The 14,186-nt window shown below is 40.1% G+C and overlaps 1 protein-coding gene across 2 annotated transcripts in view; it reads left to right on the forward strand.

Annotated features, from left to right (window-relative positions):
* The window catches only part of LOC110470685 (TLE family member 4, transcriptional corepressor), a 94,310-nt gene that overhangs the window by 52,037 nt on the left and 28,087 nt on the right, over positions 1-14,186 (forward strand). The window lies entirely within an intron of this gene.

Raw genomic sequence — 14,186 nt, forward strand, 5'->3', positions numbered from 1 at the left:
GCTTACAGGGGGAGATGCGGGGTGCTGCCTGCTGTCCTGTAGTTGGAGAGGAGTGAGCTGCCCTTCCCTTTACCCTGATGAATGTGGTACTGAAACATGCACTGAGGATTCTGCCTTCCTTTACCAAAAATTAATTTTCAGGTTCTGAGTGACTCTGCAGCATACCTGTATCCTGTATAAGGTGATGTTCATAAGTAGATGTAATAACATACCTTACAACTTGTATAATTTTGAGTGTTCGGTAATAGATACAAGTATGGTTCAGTGACATATGATGCCTTTCCATACTGATAGCCATCAGAGTTTCTCAGGGTCTCCTGGGGTTTTAATGCTGCAAATGGAGAGGTATGTGTTAGCCCTGTCCTCTTCCTTGATGGGTCTGCTCTCCTAGTTTGCACGGTTTTCAGAAACACAAGATCAAGACTTATTAGGTGCTGCTGAGTGTGAAAAGATACACTTAGAAATGGCAAGACCTGTACTAACCTTATGGAGCACTTAGAAACAGTTTGTCAAGTTTCTAGTGGTGCTTTTTTTAGGAAGATATAATATGTTCTTGGAGTTGGGGAAGTGATGGAAGAGACGTTCACAGCATGAGTCTAGTGTCCATTAGATTAGCAGGATCTTGTCAGGCAGATATTACTAGTGTTCCCTTTATGCTGTTGTGAGAAGCATGGTTCTGGGCTCAGGCTTTGCCTCTACTAGATACCTGTCCATACCTGACACAAGAGCTGACACCTTGGTTCTTTGGCAACTACAGGTGGGGACATGTCTCACAGCCTATCCCAGCACACCCATTCTGCCACTGGCACTCCTGACATGTCCCAGCCAAGCGCAACTGAGCCAATAGTTGTCAGTTTTGCTGTTACACACATGGCTCTGCATAACAACCAGGAGCTGACAAGAACTGTCAGTTTTCACTGTGAGCAGTAAAGGCACCGAAGCTGTCTATCTGCTGACATAAGACTGCAGCGTGTTGAATTTCACTTCAGCCTCTTTGTCATGAGGGCTGGAAACTGCTAATACTGCTTAATGTGATGAGGAGGGACCACACATTAATGATGATCTCCCTAGAAAACCCAGTCTTCACTGTGAACAGATAAGTTTAGTCCATTTTCCTTTTTCCTGCACTCAAAATAACAAATGCAAGTGGGGTGGATACCTAACTGTGAGCGCACATAACCATGTGGTTTCTTGACTTTGCTTACCTATATAGTTGAAACTATGATGATTTCATTCAAGAAAGTGGCTGAGAACTGTGAATATATGCCACTCACTGTTTCTAAACAATGTATGCTAGTCGTGTTTCTGTAACACTTGTGAGATGTTGGGATTTTTTTGCTGGCATGGATGTTAGGGTGAGCATTTGTACTGAAAAGGCTGATTTTGTCTGGGATTGATTCAAAAGTGCTGTTACTCATACAGCTTCTAGAAGGAATGAAGGGCATCTACTTCGTGCCGTTTACTTTGAAATGATAAGTAGATGTTTGCCTTGCACGGTGCTCAGGTTGTGAATTGGCTTGTGTGTCAGCATCATGGGGCTTACTGCCAGCTTTGCAAGGTAAAATAGTTTGCTAATTTCCTAAATGTTTTCAGCGATGCCCAGAGTAGCAGTTAGTTGCTTGTTCAATCGATCCCTTCTCCCTTAAGTGGTTCCCGGTTAAGAGAGGCTTTTTATGATTGTCTGCTGTGTGACTTGAGACAGTTTTTGTCAGCCAGAACCAGCTGGAGTCTGTGTGCTTATATGAAATAATTTATTCATGCAGGATAATGCTCCTTAACATTTAACAGGTGATGAACGTGACACAAATTTCCTTCTTCCTTTTAATTTTTCCCTTTCCTCTTCCAATGTGCAAACAGGCAGGCTCTGGTACTCTAAATAGTAAGTAATTTTTGGCCATCTGTCAAAAGGAAATTTCAATACAAATTTAAATTAATGATGCCTGAAATTTTTTACAGCTCCTCTAAAAGCCTCTAATGTGCAGAAAATTCTGAATCTGCTGGTAGTAATTAGTGTAGCATGTAATGAGGATATGGGCAATGTTATACAGCCCCAGTGTAACGTTTTGATATGGTAGCAAAATTTTGATTTATATAAGGTTGTGCCTGGGTTTAATTGTGAGAGACACTTTAAAGTGTTTTCTTGCTGATATAGATTATTAAGCAGAGTGGATTTTAAAGTAGCTCATGAAGTGTAAATTTACGCTTTAGTGTGCAATTCAGATAACAAAGGTACAGTACCCATTACTACAAAGAAAGGAGTTTGGCTGAAATGACCCATTTCTTGCCACTGCTGATAGTGCTTTGGATTTGCTGGGCAGTTTTCTTACTGAAACTTGCTGTCTCTAGCTGTGCTGGTCCTGACTCTACTCTTAGTTCATGCCAGGGAAAAGACAGTTCACATCACTCTAGCAGACATGACAGGTTATGCCTGATCCTGCCCAGCATCTTCCCTGCCTGAGTAGTTCACTGCTGAAACTGAGTAGTCACCTTCGGGTGACATTAGATTGTCCAGGAGCTGTTCCTAAATAACAAATCAGCATTGACACAGCAAGCTTTGTGGAAAAAGGTGGCTTTGGGAACTTTTTGATTTCTTCTTGGATCCAGTCCTCCAAATTCTTTGCGAAGTTTGAGGTATGGGAAAATTCTAAATGCAGTGAACTGGGTCATGGGAGTGCTCTTGGTGCAGTGGCAAGGCTGTGGAGCAGGCAAAAGGAAGGGAAGGGTGGCATGTGCCAGGGCTGTGCTCAAAGTGCAGCCCTGGCTTAAGGGCTCTGAGGGAATATAATGTGTTTAGACAGACATTTAAAAAACAGCTCTGCAGTTAACCAAACAGCTTTTCATGGAGGACTTGGTGTGTCTCCTTTTCAAAGCCATTAAACTTCTTTTTTTTAAAGAGGAAAAAAATGGAAAAGGATTCTTATTTTAAGTGGATTTTTTCTTGCAAATTGCATTTGTACTAGTTTTTTTCCCACCTCCTGTGAGAACTCTTGGTGTAGGAGGCATGGCCTTCTTTCCAGCCCTGGTATCATGTCTGGGACTAATGTGGCAAAAGTTTCTCTGGTGCTTCACAAATTTCCCTTTCTAATACATTCCCCTGGGAGAAGCTATGGAAACATCTTGTGTAAAAAAGCTCCACCAGACAGAAAGTAGTGCAGTGCTGACACTCTCTTTCTGTAACTCTCAGAACAGCAAATTATTCTTCTTTTTGATCTGCAAACTTAACAAAGAGTATCAGGGAGCTCCCAGATGCCGGCCGGGCTGTGTGCCTGCCAGAGATAGCTTGGATGTCCTTGAGCAGATTGTTCAAGAACCCGAGTCTCCTGAAACGTGTGAATTCACACACAGGATCCAACATGTAACTTTTTATCACTTCTAGTGTAGATCTCTTGTTATTTATTTGCCTGCTATACATTTCTTTTGGGGTTGGTTGGTTTGTTTCTTTGGGTTTTTTTTTTTTTGGTTGTTGGGTTGTTTTATTAATCTGATTTTTAAATTATTTGGGGCAGAGACTGTGCATATAGTAAGACTTGCCAAGGCGATGAAATCTTTTTTCATTTTGATCTGTTTCAGGAGTAACAAGTGCCAATAATTGAAAATTGCAGTCTTGTGACAGGAATAAAACAGCTAGTGTGAGATTCCTCTGGGGAAAAAAAAAGAATTTTAGAAGAAAGATCTGAAATAATGCATCAAATGGAGCTTTGGGGTGGATTTCTGGCCAACATACTGGTGAATTGGGAGAAGTCTGTCAGGGCAAATTGAGGTGAATTTAGAAATAAAATTACTTTTGCCTTAATCTGTGTGAAAGCTAATAATTACACATGTGGGCGAAGCAGGGAATATGAATGGATGCAATTCCCACATTTCATTTACATTTGTGGTAGCAGGTGCTCCAGTACTTCTCAAGCTGTTAGCCACTATTAAGTGTTTAGACCTCTTTTCATTTAGTTGTGAGTAGGCTGCTTACTACTGAATCTGTGAGTAACCTGATGCTTGGAGGAGTTGTATGAATGCACTTCTGGAAAGTACAAAATACTTTAAAATAAAAATGCCCCAACATATAATATAAGACTTCTGGATATTACCAAATGTAACTATGTTGCAGACTTTGTTCTTCTGCTGATAGAGGAACAACACATAAGATACTGTTATATATTCTATGGCCTTTGCCCTAATTGTCAGGTTTCTTTTAAATGGGACTTCCTCTAGAGGTGTGAGTGTCCTGCCAAATGTCTCTGCATTCAGTGTCTATTAAACAAGCCAAAAAAAAATGTGGTTGCCTATTACAAATTTAAAGAAATTTGCAAAATTTATTTCCTGATCATTTTGTTATTTGGCCAATTAATCACCATTCAGCTAAAAAGCACTTCACAGGCTTGTTAAAATTCAGACATTTCAGACTCACATCATGGATTTTGTTTGTACCTTTTGCCATTCAGGAATGAAGCACTGCATGTATTTTCTCTCTCTTATGATGAAGCGGTAGTTTTAAACAGAGTGGATTTGAGCTACACTGCTCTGCAACAGGTGTGTTTTTGATGTTTGTGGGTGTTTTGGGGATACTATTACCAAATAATAATGAGTAACTTCTGTTGGCTTCTGATACAGTAATTTTTGCAGTATTAATTGATATCTGCCTCTGGGTGTGTAAGCTGTGCCGAATGTAACAGGTGCCCTAATTCCAGAAAATGTGTTGTAATTGTTTGTTTGTGGAACAGATGAATAAATATCTGTGGGGCATAGCTGGTCCTCAGGTGGTGAACGTGAGTGGATTAATGATGTGATTGGGTGAGACATGCTTGTTTGTTGCAGTCTCGTCCAGTAACTGTCTGCTGAAGCAGAACAAATATTAATTAGCTAGGTCCTGTTTGTTGTCTCACTCTATCTTATGGAGCTGATTTTCTGGCACTGCTTTTTTTTCTTGATAATCTTTTCATGGCTAGACTTGTAGTATGTCATTCAAGCCTTGTGGTTGTTAAAAGGAAATGAAACTAAACCTCAGGTTGTTGTTTTTGTCTGTTGTGTTTTTGTCTTCTTTCCTCCCCTCCCCACCCCGAGTTGTTATTTTCTTTCATTTGTGCAGAATCACATCTTCAGTCTTTTTCAGGAGGTCATCTGGGAAGTTTAATTTAGTGTAGAGTACTCATATTCATATGAAAGTGACAGCATATACTCTGGCATCAAAGAAGTAGCTGCTTCTGCTAGTTTTGATGGCTTCACCTCTTTTACCCAATAGCTTTCTACCTACTTCTGTCTATTAATGGCACACTGCCTCTTATCTTACACCTTTCTGTATGTTACCACAGGGTGATTTTTACTCTGTGGTGTGCCCACATTTGGTCAAATTCCCATAGTGCATCCCACTGTCAAAGTTTTATATTGCAACTTGGTGATTTAGGGTAACTCAAATATTTTCTCTCCAGATGCTCTCTTAACCCAGAAGGCAAATACATACATGGGCTGTAATTTCTAACCTGAGCAGTCATGTCTAATTATTTCCATGGCAACAGACTGTGATGTTGATAACACAGGATTATGATTTCACATCATAGAGTAGGAAGAGGAAGTTTGCTGAAATGAGGAGGTGGGTGGAAAGGTCTCCAGCGCAAAGGCTTTGACAATATAATAGCTAGGAGAAGTAAAGGAAGGAAATTAATTTGTTTATTCTATCTCTTCAAGTTTTCCTCATTGTAAGCATGCAATTAAAATCATACTTTACATGCTGGAATTCATGTCTTACACTAGTTTACATATGGTGGATGAGTTGGAATGAGGAACACATTTGCAGGTCAAGTTACATAGATGTTTGTCAATGTAATGGGAGAAAATAACCAACACATATCAATTTTTGTCAAAAGTGGGACACAGGCTAGGTTTTTGACTTAGAGATTTCTGTTGGCACTGTGAATTTTTCTCTTTTTTTTTTTGCTTTTTGAGCATGTAACATTTTGATTTTGTATTTAAAATCCTTAGGTTCAAAGTAACTTGAAACATCCCTGATTTTTACATGAATCAACAGATTCCTTGGGCATGCAGATTATCTGCTAAAGGGAGGGAAGGAGTGCACCTTCTGGATTCAGTGACATGTATGACATGCATTGCAAGTTTCTGTCATATGGGTGAAATCACTGAATGCTAATAGTATATTTGTATTTCTCTTATCTCTTTTCTGGCACTGGTAAAGGAGCACATTCCTAGTCCAAGATGATTAGGTTGATTTTAGAATAAGTTTAGGGAAGTGGGTAGTCTGACTGATATGCAAGTTGTTATGCAACATTGTTGAGTGCAACATGAACTACAAAGTTTTAGCTGTGCTTTGAGGGAAAAAGCAATTAGACCGGCCAGCAGGAATTGGCCATTGAGGGAAGTTTGCAGGAAAATTGCACTGTTTCCTGCCTCTCTTTGATACAGCTCTAATTGAGTCGAATAGTTAATTAAATATCTAAAGCTCGATTAGCCTATTCTGCATAGCAATTTGAAAAGTTCTGTCTTTTCTTAAGTGACATTTGGCCTTTTGAAGAACAAAAAATTGGAAATGCTAATGTTTTTCATCCAACTAAGGGAAGAAAATAAAATTGTCTCCATAGCAACAAAGCTTCTTTCTACATGGTTTCCTAAAATATGCCTGAACCAGAAGCAGATGCCTGATTTGAGAATCTTGCATTCTCCAATGTAAACAAATAACTTATAGGCAGGTGTTGGAAATAATATGGAAATCCTATTAAAGAGCCCTGGGTTCCTGTCAGTCAGGAAACCCCTGCCACAAAGGGGTTGGTTGTCTGAATAAAGGAGGCAGAGTAAATTCTCGTTAGGCTTTAGCTTTTCCCAGGAAATTATTGTCTCTGCATGCTCTTTCTCCTGCAAGTCTGAATGCAAGCCATTTCTTCTACTGATCCCTTCTGCCACCCTCTCTTTCTGCCTCTCTTCTGCTGGATTAGTGCTTGATGTCAGTGGCGGCTGCTGCTGCTTGGGGTGTTGTGTCATTTGTGATTTTAACCCCTGTTCTCTCCTGCCCCTCCCATCTGCAGCCCTGCCTTGACTGGTGAAAGGGCAGCTGGGGGAGATGCCTGACACTGAGAGGAAGGGAAGTTCTCTATGTGAATTTATAAATTGTGGTAAAGGTTTTTGGCATGGGTGGTTTTCTGGTGTCATGTACTGGGGTTTCAAATAAAAGTGTGGTTTTTCTTGTGTCATGTGTCTAGAAAGTTGGTGAAATGGTCTTGATTAATTTTAATCTTCTTTTGAAGTTACTTAGAAAAAGTGCTTGCCATAACTTATCTGTTAGTCTAGTGTGATATTTTTGTTGTATTTGCACTTTCTGATGTCAGTTTTGTCCCTAGACATGGCTGTACTGAGGTTTGCTCTACAACAGCTTACCTGCCAGCTTACCTGTGGGCTGTGAGTGAAAACTTCAGCGCAGGGCAGGTGGGAGCAGGTGCTGAGGACATGCTTTCCAGGGTCTTAAGCTGGAAACTGAGATAATGTATCTGCCTCCTCACATCCTGTCTCTGCATTCCTTGTCATGCCAGACATAGTGGTGCTCTTAATAACACTCAGAGGGTTAAATGTGGATAAACACAAAACAAGGCTTCTGAAAAGCCTGAAGATTATCATGCAGCATTTCTCGGACTATAGCCCCCGAGACGCACTTCATAAAGCCAATAAAGCGCGCGCTGGTGGTCTCCCGTTGCCCTGGCAACGGACCACAGGGCACCCAGTGTGTGAAATGCATGAACATCTGCGAATTAATCTTTTTTAGTTTGTTCTTTCCTTGGCACCAGTGGAGCTTTGCTGGCTGGTAGCAACAGGGCCAGAGCTGGAGGGTACCCCAGGGATGCCCCAAGCTCCTGGCAGAAGGGGTATAGAGCCAGGTCCTTTCCCAGCAGTGTTTCCCACAATGAAGGGATTGAAGGAATTCAGCATGATGTCACTTTTTTTCTGAGATGATGTTAACTTGCATTTGGGTGCATGAGGGGAAGAAATTTAAAAAGTATTTTTTTCTAAACTGAGATATTGTTTGGCTTGTTAGTCTTACATGAAGAAATAACCCAAGAGGAAAATTGAAGTAAACTCTTGTGTCCATGCAACATTTTTACTGGACTTTACCACTTGTGTGCTTCACTGTCACAAGACTGTAGAAGAAACAGAACTTGAGGGGTAGAAAGTCTCACAGAAATTGTAAAATGGAGATGTGTAGCAAAAGTCAGCAATGTGGCAGCTGACCTGGCAAGAAGCCCAGTCACAATCATGCTTAAGAGATTCAAATCCTGAGGATGGTATTTTCCATTGCCTCCTGAAGGAATTATGTAGACCACTGGTGCAGGGGTTATTGACTTCCTGTCAGTTCCCTGTTAGGTGCCTGGTGTTCTCTTCCCTTGCCTTCTGCCACCCTCACCCCTGCTGTGGTGCGCCAGGGTACAGGTTTCACGTCTGGTTCCAGAAGCTGTGCTGGCTGCTGACTGACTGCTGGCTGCCAGCTCAGGGCTTGCCCCAACTTTCCACCATCTCTCAGGGAGGACTGTAGGGAGAACACTGTAAATGTTCTATCATCAGCAATTGCAGGATGCAATCAGTGTTTTAATGAAGTATTGGAAGTGAAATGCCACTTTAATCTGCTAATTGCATTAAAAGGACAGCAGATTACTCTTCTTTTTGATCTGCAAACTTAACAAAGAGTACCAAGGAGCTTTTAAGTAGATATAGCAGCCAGTCCAGTGCTACTTGTTTGCATACGAATATTATTAGGCACAGCTGCACCTCTGTTTTTCTGCTGCTCAAGAGGCAGTGAATACAGCTGTGGGAGTGTTCTTAATGCATACTTATGAGTAAGTGGGGTGGAGGGGTAGGAGAAGGAAAAGATTCAACATGGGTTGTTCCTTTTTTCCATTAACTGGGTGAGCTGTCTGTCACAGATTCACCATACAGAGAAGCTGGCGTGTTTCAAGCCACTATATTGTTTGAAAGAGAGCATACAGTATTTTCTTTGCTCTATTAATCTCAACAGATCAAAATGAACAATAACACTGGTTTTGCTGGGAGGGTCCTGCTTTGTCAGACTGGCATATTCTGCAGAGCTGAAGTGCAGGAATATGGTAAAAAGGCCAGGAGAGGTGTCTCCCAATTACAGCGACCCCCAAAAGGGTTTTCTGCAGTTGTCTGTGGTTTGTGTTCAACACAGACCACACACAACATAAAACTCTTCAGCTATGGCAGCGTATTTCTGAGTCTTTTTTCTCTTTTTTTATTATATTAACAAAGTGAACTGACTGTATAGAAATCACTAGTTAAATTGAGTTGAAAAGCCAGTGCTGACCTAAATAACATAGAGCTTTGCCTTGTTCCAATACCAGGCTTTAGGAAATCATTGTGTCTGGCTTGTAGTAATTGTACCTGTGTGTTTATATTTCTCCTTTCTCCCTGATATATTAGTTGAAGCCGTATCTGTAGATGCAATACTTTTGTCTCACCTCTCCATTTCTTTTAAAAATATCAAACAGCAGTTTATTTTAGCCTTGGAAGAAATTAATGTTTTGCTTTTCTTCCCTGCTTTGAAGAAAGTTTTGAGCCATGACCTCCAACTACTATTTTGCAATGGGCCTTACTGTCCAATACTGCAGTTTATGAGAAAAATTTAGTGTCTGAATAATTTAAAAGTAATCTCTTTAAAATCAACTACAGTAAGCCTTGTGAGGTTAGAAAAACCTTCTTCTGCCATTCCCTTGCAGTGCTGTATTTTTCTGAGTGCCATGTCAGTATATATAATTGACATAAGAGTAGCAAAGGGACCCCACCTTAAGCATAAAGGCATCTGTCCATGATCTATTTATTGCCCTTAGAAAAAGTAGTGTGTGCTCACGATCTAGGGTAGCCTAAAAGCTTTGTATCACACTGCAGGAGTTTGAAAATAGTAAAGTTATTTTACAGACCTGTAGGACTCTGGTGGGCTTTTATGAACGTTTTCTGGTTAGCAGTGTTACATTCAGCTCTGGCAAAGGCTGGGGATGCCATTTTTCAACACTTCTTCTGGTTCTGCTGGATGAGGAACAGGAGACACCATCAAAAATTGTGATGTTGTCTCTCTTTCCTAGTCTTTCTAGAGTATCTAGCATCAAACTATTTCTAGTGTATCTAGCATCAGAGGTTTATCCCATTTAACCTGCATAAGTCACAACTTTTTGATATGAGGTGTTTTCTGTTGTACAGTACTTCTCTGTTGTGTCTTTGCTTTCCGTGGACATTAAACAATTTTACAAATCCTGCAAATGACTGTAAAACATAATAATAAACAGACTTAGTGTTGCAAATAGCAATAACCTGATTTTTAATAATAAAACTAACAGAAGTTTGCCACCAAGTAGTGTAGGACTGTAGTGGGTACTAACAGCTGTGATGATCACAGCATGATGGAGCTGCTGCTATTTAGTAGGCAAATGTTTCATGATTGTTTTGGACAGAAAGAGGAAGAAAACTTTATTTGATAGAAGAAGTCTCTCATGTTGACAACACACAACACCAGATTGCTACAGTGCAATCACTGCAAAGCCGCATGTTTTGCAAACAAAATATGTTGCAGATTCTAATTATAAAAACAAAAATATGTTCTTTAATTTGACATACAGAGAGAATTTCTCTTACTCTTTTTCTAAGTCTTAAAACTGCCAGGAATCCTCTCTGGAGTACTAGTTGCTCAGTGTGCTCAACTGTTACTGTAGATGTCAAAAATAAAATATTCATAAGTGTATTTGATATTGTATTCTGGCTCAAGATACATATCTGTCCAACACTGCACTGTGATGTATATGTAAACTGCTCGTAGGAAAAACATTTGTTCATATCCAGGGTTGTTCTTGCCAGCAAAGAGATTAAATCAGAACAATCACCATTTGTTACCTAATTTGCCCTTTTTCTTAAAGTTTGCTAAAAGTTTAAAAATAATACATTAATGTAGTGGAGCAATTGTGACAAAAGCCAGTAAAATCAGGGAAGCTCACATCTGAAGGGGGCTGTTTCCATACTTAAATGGCAATTAAAGTGAAACATGTAATGCTTAGCACTGGGTTCTATGCAGTAAGACTACTTTGACCTGCTCTTTGAAACTTAAACATGAACCTATGTGAAATGCCTGGAAGGAGGTGAGTGAGCATTTGGATTGTGTCAACTGAACATGGGGGGCAGTGGAGGAAGAGAGATACGTGCAAATAAATCCGTGTTTCCTCTCTACATCCACATGACTAGCTACTGTGCATATTTTTACCTACACTTTACATACTCTCTGGAGAAAACTCTTTTACAATTTGCATTAAAAAAGGAAGGAAAATTGTTCACAACCTTGATTGTGCTGTACAGAGATCAAGCAGCTAGTAAATTGATGCATGCCTAACACTTGTATGTTCAAAGCTGTGTGTTCTTTATATCAGAAGCAAGGTGCTAGAAGGCATTAATCCTCTAAACATGAATGCTTTTCAAGATCACAGGTTACCATTGCCCTTTCTTACGTCAGAATGTGCCTTATGTTCCCTTTTCTCCTGTAGGACATCTGGTGGTTCCATGGAAATATTTGAAGAGCCATTGTTTAGCAGTTTGAAGGGAAATCCTTGAATAATTCACACAACAAATGATTAGGCAAGCACTTGTCTATCTAACTGAATTATTCTGCATGTTTGCTGAAGCAGTTAAGCAGCAGAACAGCATTTTCTTCTCTGGAGGCTTTACAGTGGTAGTATTGACCCACCTAGTTATTGGGTTTCAGCCTTTTGTTGACACTGTTGTAAATGAAAGCAGTCTGGACAGGCACTGAGCAGCTGGGCTGGATAATTGTGAAGGATTCATGCTTGTTGCTGTTACCCTCAGTGTTTGTAGTAGGTTGTTTGCTTTGACTTTTGTTGAACTGTTGACAAAAGCATTAGATACAAATGGGAACAAATAAAGTGGTGAGATGCCAGGAGGGCTTGGCAGAAATGCTGGTTTTCATTCCAACTTAAATGGTGAATGTCGGCACTTGTCTGGATGGGTAAAGGAAGGTGTATTCAGCATTTATGTGCTTTTCCCTCCCCTTTCCCTCTTTCCTTACTGCTAAATAGTTTTTGGCAATCGGGTGAATAAAAACAGAGCAGAGGCAATTTCACCATTGCCTTAACTCCTTGGCACTACGTAGTTGAGGCTTTCTCTGACTGTGGATGTCTTGCTGGGAAAATCCAGTTCCCGAAATGAAAGGATTAAGTATATAAAGGGAAGGGGAGGAAAAAAAAAAAAAAAACCAGAAGGAAAAGGATGGGGGTGTAGAAGGGCTAGAGACGAGGAAAGAGAGGCTTAAATAGAACAGTATACACTAAGTAGTATAGCCAGCAAAATTGAAGTCATTTACTGGAACGCTTTTAATTTGGTTTAAACAAAATGCTCTTTTGTATATTCAAATGGGTAGTAGCTCAGCTGTTGTGAAGCCAGAAAATTAATGGTATTTTTAGTGAAATAGCAAACGCATGTCAACAACATAGCTGTGGATGATAATGTTGGCATTTTATTCATGAGGAATTATCAATGCAGGTTACTGGACAACATAGTGTGACTGGAATGATTGAGCACAGGGGGGAAGCAGCTGTCCTTCTGCAAGACGATTTCATTTTACATTTATTCAAGAAAAAAAGAAGGAGACAGAAAGAAAGCATTTAAAAAACCATATCTGAGATCCCTATCCTTGTGGTTTCTGGGTCCTAGAGACTAACCTCTTTACCTCTGTCTGACTCATAATTTCCTGTCTGTCCTTCTTTTCAAGTCTGACTTGAGGGATGGCAGAGAATAGATGCAGAAGAATATCATCACATTAGGATATCTTTGCTGAAAAGGTAGTTTTGGCCCTGCAAGAGCTCCAGGTTTACTTTAGCCATTGCTGGCACTTGAGTTTTGTGCCTGGGTATTGTTTGCTTGGGACCCATAATGCATCTAATGTGTTGTGAAATATGGTTATGCTGGCTGGTTGTGGAGCAAGTTAGCATATGATCTGGAGGTCTTGCCACTTGGCAGGAGAGATGCTTTGTGTTTATTATTTTGACTGTAGTTTTCTTGTAGTGATCAACTTCAGGGTGTTGTGCATGTAAGCTTAAAGTGTCAAGTCAAGTTCACAGGGGTGAAGACACCACTACCATGGAAGAAGAAGGCGCTGTTCAGTAGTGCTGTCTGAAGGCATACACAGGTATTTCTTGCCTCTGCTGTAACATGTGCACCTGCTGGTATCTGAGGTAGCCTAGGGTTTTGGAGTACCAACAGTGTGCACCTGCTGGTATTTTTCGTTGCCTGCCTTCATGGATCTTCAAGTTGTCCTAAAATCAAACACCATAGTACCCAGGTAATAATGGTATTTATGGACCCATTTTGAGTAATCTTCTGTGTTTTCATTATTCACCTATGTTACGGTTTTCCTGCTCTCATCATAAGAAAAGAAGGGAAGCACAAAAAGAGATAAGGAAGAAATTGCCTTTTACTACTGTCACTGCTAAAGTTTCTTGTAACATGCAGGATGTTTGTTGTCAGCAAGAAGGGTTTTGACCAGATGTTAAATACTGTGAGATCAGGCCTGAATTTGTTGTTAATCCTACAAATATCAAAACAAAGGGTAGAAATGCCAAGCTATTTCTAGCAAACCTATTAGGAGTTGTGTTACTGTACATATCAGTTTGTGCATGATGAATCCCCAGTTCTTTTCTCTTTGGGAAATACACATAACAGTTCTAAAGGGAGCTAAAGGTATTATGATAGCAAATTTCAACCTTGATTGAAGGTAAAATGAGGACTTTTTGAAATGCAGGGACTTAAAGCCCAATCAAAACAAATATATTCCATAACCATGCTTGAAAAGCATTTGGGAAACACAGTTTTGGATCACCTAAATTGTGTGAGAATTCACAAAAACTAACTTGTGAATGTTCTGTGGCATTGCCTTACTTTTTAGACAGGCTTGGATACTTTTGTGTTTTCATGTGATATGTACTTTTCGCTGTATTTAGTTACACAGAGATAGCTCATTAGGGTAATCTGATTTGCCTGCTGATCTGCAAGAAGTTTTGCCCCAAGTTTTGTTTTACTTGGAGTTTCACAGAGTTTAGACCAGGAAACAGGAAGGTGCTTCTGGAATGAATTTGCATTGAAGTAACAGTAATTTTGAGTGAAGCAAGGAGGGAAAGAACTGGTACACT

This window comes from Lonchura striata, chromosome Z, assembly GCF_046129695.1.
Source record: "Lonchura striata isolate bLonStr1 chromosome Z, bLonStr1.mat, whole genome shotgun sequence".
NCBI lineage: Eukaryota > Metazoa > Chordata > Aves > Passeriformes > Estrildidae > Lonchura > Lonchura striata.